The following is a 4,531-nucleotide window of genomic DNA, read 5'->3' on the forward strand; positions in this document are numbered from 1 at the left end:
ACACGTCACTTTTCAAATTATGGTGAAAATATAGGCTCAGTATGAATCTCTAATCCTGAGGCTTCACAGATTTTTTAAATTGAAATATGTTGCTTCACGACGTTGTTACTTTCAGTTATACATATATATTCAATCATACATATATATATATTTCTTTTTCAAGTTCTTTTCCCTTATAGGTTATTACAAAATACTGAGTATAGTTCTCTGTGCTATACAGTAGGTACCTGTTGGATGCGGCTTCACAAATTGAATCAAAAGTTTCTAACTATTAAGAATTAGACTATATTTGAGGAAACATCCATTGTAAACAGTATAGTGGACCTATGAAATTTTAACTCATGCTGTAGTTTGGTTGTGCAGAGTAAATATGAGGTCTGTGTTTTGTGAATAACTAATGTAGCCTTTATTTAGATGTCCATAAATCAAGGTGAATTGGAATCAAACATGCTCATTCCTCTATGTATTGTCCGGCTGCTTTCGCACTACCATGGCAGAGTTGCATACTTGTAAGATCAACTGTATGGCCCACAAAGACTAAAATATTTGCTGTTTGAGCCAAGACTTTGGAAACAACCTAAATGTCCATCGACAGATGAATGGGTAAAGAAGATGTGCTATGTATCTACAATGGAATACTACTCAGCCATAAAAAAGAATTAAATAATGCCGTTTGCAGTAACATGGATGGACCTAGAGATTATCCTACTTAAGTGAAGTAAATCAGAAAGAGAAAGACAAATACCATATGGTATCACTTATATGTGAAATCTAAAATACGGCACAAATGAACTTATCTATGAAACAGAAACAGACTCACAGACATAGAGAACAGACTTGTGGTTGCCAAGTGGGGTGTGGGGGACAGATTGATTGGGGGTTTGGGATTAGCAGATGCAAACTATTACATAGATAATGGATAAACAACAAGGTCCTACTGTATAGCACAGGGAACTATATTCAATATCCTGTGATGAACCATAATGAAAAATAATAAAAAGTATAACTGAATCACTTTGCTGAACAGCAGAAAGTAACACAACATTGTAAATCAGCTATACTTCAATATAATAAAATTTTTTTAAATATTTGCTATTTGGCTGCTACAGAAAATATTTGCTGATCCTTGATCTAGAGTTAAGGTCATGCTCTCAGAAAGGCAAAAGAGGGAGGGACTTTTTAAAAAAAATTCTAGTCCCATTCTAAAAGTATTATTTTAATATTCATCCAAGTATCCCACTCGTGTTCAAAGCTGTGCATTCAGGGCTATCCCCAGGGGCTTTAGCAATGAGAAATATACTTCAGTTCTTACAGGATAAGATCGGTAGATGTACTGACGTAGGTGTTCCTCAGCCACGATGCTATTTTTCTTCTGTGAGAAGCAGCTCACTGATAAGCGCCCATCTTTTTGCTTTGGCAGCTGTTCTTAACCGAAGAACTTCCAGAGGAAGAAAGAAGCCAAAGATACATGATGATTTGCCAAAATGCAGCAATTACCATGATTGAAATATATAGCTTGTGACATCACATACGGTAGTTGGAACCCACTGAGGGAGATGATTGGCACTGTTTTCCTTCGATTTCAAAGAATTGTGTTCCCTTTTCTCTTTAAAAGCTTTTGTGGCTCTGGAAACCCTGGAGAAGGTTGTGTGAATTTGTAAAAATTAGTACATTGGGGAGAGCAGTGTGCCATCTGCAGGGACAGTTACCACTAATCGCAGGGTAAAACTTCTAGGAAAACCAATGTTGGGGGTTTTTATCCCTGTTACCCCTCCTCTTCATTGCTATCGGTGTCACCTTCTAGCCCAGAGCAATGGCTGTTGCTCCCTTGTTACGCAACCAGAAAGTCCTAGGTTATGCCCACGGACAACACCTCCTCGTAAGAGCCAAAATCTGTAGATGTCTTAGGCAGAGAGCCAGATGACTTTTTGAGTTTGAAGTTTTGTTTCTTTCTTTCTTTTTTTTTTTTTTTTTGAGGTATGCGGGCCTCTCACTGCTGTGGTGTCTCCTGTTGCAGAGCACAGGCTCCGGACGCGCAGGCTCAGCGGCCATGGCTCACGGGCCCAGCCGCTCCACGGCATGTGGGATCTTCCCGGACCAGGGCACGAACCCGTGTTCCCTGCATCGGCAGGCGGACTCTCTACCACTGCGCCACCAGGGAAGCCCTGAAGTTTTGTTTCTTTAAGCTGGGGAGAACTCTCTGGAAGCTCCTCCACCCAGCTAACAGCTGACCTGTGTTGGCTTGTTTAAAGCATTCATGAAATTGGCCACAGTACAGAGCTCTTATGAAACACTGGCTTTACCAGTAGGCACAGAATACTTTCTGTGTAATTATGGTAGAGCTGTCACTCCATCCAACATCACTCAGTGGCTTAGACAAATATGAACTCAAGCCAGTAAAAATTAAATTCTGACTGTAACCTAATTTGTGGGTATATGGGTGTTCATTGTTCAATTCTTTCCAAGATTCTGTATGTTTGAAATTTTTTCTGATCAGATGTTGGGGGAAAATTAGATTCTTATCTGAAAGCTCCATTTTCTCCAAGTTTCTGAGGAACAAAACAAGACTGATATTTGATAAAACATTAGAACTTTTCATTTAAAAACATATCCCTCCGCTGTAAGAACAAAACAAAACAAAACACCTCCATTAAGATCATAAGGATACTATGCACTATGAATAATAGAAACACAGATAGGGATCGACGAATGGATAAAGAAGATGTGATGTGAGATATATATATTTATATACATATATATATATATGCACAATGGAATATTACTCAGCCATAAAAAGAATGAAATAATGCCATTTGCAGCAACATGGTTGGACTCAGAGATTATCATACTAAGTGAAGTAAGTCAGAGAAAGACAAATACCATATGTATCACTTATATGTGGAATCTAAAATATGACACAAATGAACTTACCTATGAAACAGAAACAGACTTACAGATATAAAGAACAGATTTGTGGTTGCCAAGGGGGAGGGGGGTCCAGGAGGGATGGATTGGGAGGCTGGGGTTAGCAGATGCAAACTATTACATAGAGAATGCATAAACAACAAGGTCCTACTCTATAGCACAGGGAACTATATTCAATATCCTGTGATAAAGCATAATGGAAAAGAATATGAAAACCTATATATATATATGAATCATTTTGCTGTACAGCAGAAATTAACAAAACATTGTAAATCAACTATACTTCAATAAAATAAAATTTTAAAAAATCAGAGGGTAGGGTTCAGAGGCTAAAATAATTTCAGTGGTCTGTTCCCAAGCTTGAAAACACTTTCAGGAAAATATCTGGATATTTTCTAATAAAATAATTCCCAGTACTATTCTTAAATTATCAAGGAATGGTAATAACACTGACTGTGTATGTGAGTGAAATGCTCTTTTTTCACGCCATATTCAATTTTAAGTTGTCGTTACTTGTTTCAGACTCCCAGATTGCCCTCTTAGTAGGTTTTCATCTATCAGAAGTTCTCAAAGGGCCACAACTTAATGCAGATGTCAAAGTCTTCTCTTTTCTCTTCTCTCATCTCTAGCATAAGCATCCATGGGCATTTCTTCCCACAGCTGTCAAACTACCCACTAACTTCTATTCAATCCATCTCTTAGTCCTTTCAGCACACATACAGTTAAATAGGAAAGAATATGAAGAGACTAATGAACATTTGCATTTAGTCAATTAGGCAATGAATTTTCTCAGCTTATTGTCTAATATTTTTTCATGTTACTATACTAATATAGCACCCTAATGCCAATCCCCAACTCTATAAGAAGTCTCTCGGGCTTCCCTGGTGGCGCAGTGGTTGAGAATCTGCCTGCCAATGCAGGGGACACGGGTTCGAGCCCTGGTCTGGGAAGATCCCACATGCCACGGAGCAACTAGGCCCGTGAGCCATGGCCGCTGAGCCTGCGTGTCTGGAGCCTGTGCTCCGCAACAAGAGAGTCCGCGATAGTGAGAGGCCCGCGCACCGTGATGTAGAGTGGACCCCGCTTGCCACAACTAGAGAAAGCCCTCGCACAGAAACAAAGACCCAACACAACCAAAATTTAAATAAATAAATACAATTTAAAACAAACAAACAAAAAAACAGACAATGCTATACACTCTTAAACTTTGTTTGCCAAACTATAGCTTAAAAAAAAAAGAAGCCTCTTGATTAAGTATGTAAGGAGGTAAGTATTTATCTTACTAAATTAGAAAAAAGGGAAAAATTATGAAGAGAAAATGAATATACAGTAATAATTGAAATTAATTACATTGAAAACTGATCAAGGAAAAAAAGAAAGTAAAAATGGAAAAGAATAAGAAAGATGTAACCATGGGTATAAAAGAGAGTTTTTAAAAAGTTTTCTTCATAGAATTATGAACTATGTGGCATCAAACTGGATGATCTAGATGAAATGTATAATCTCCAGGTAGAATTTAAATGACAAAGATGACCCAAGAAAAATAGAAAATATGAATGGTCTTTTATCATAGAAGAAATTGGAAAGGTAATTAAGTATCTTCCAT

This window comes from Delphinus delphis, chromosome 21 (assembly GCF_949987515.2).
Source record: "Delphinus delphis chromosome 21, mDelDel1.2, whole genome shotgun sequence".
Taxonomy (NCBI): domain Eukaryota; kingdom Metazoa; phylum Chordata; class Mammalia; order Artiodactyla; family Delphinidae; genus Delphinus; species Delphinus delphis.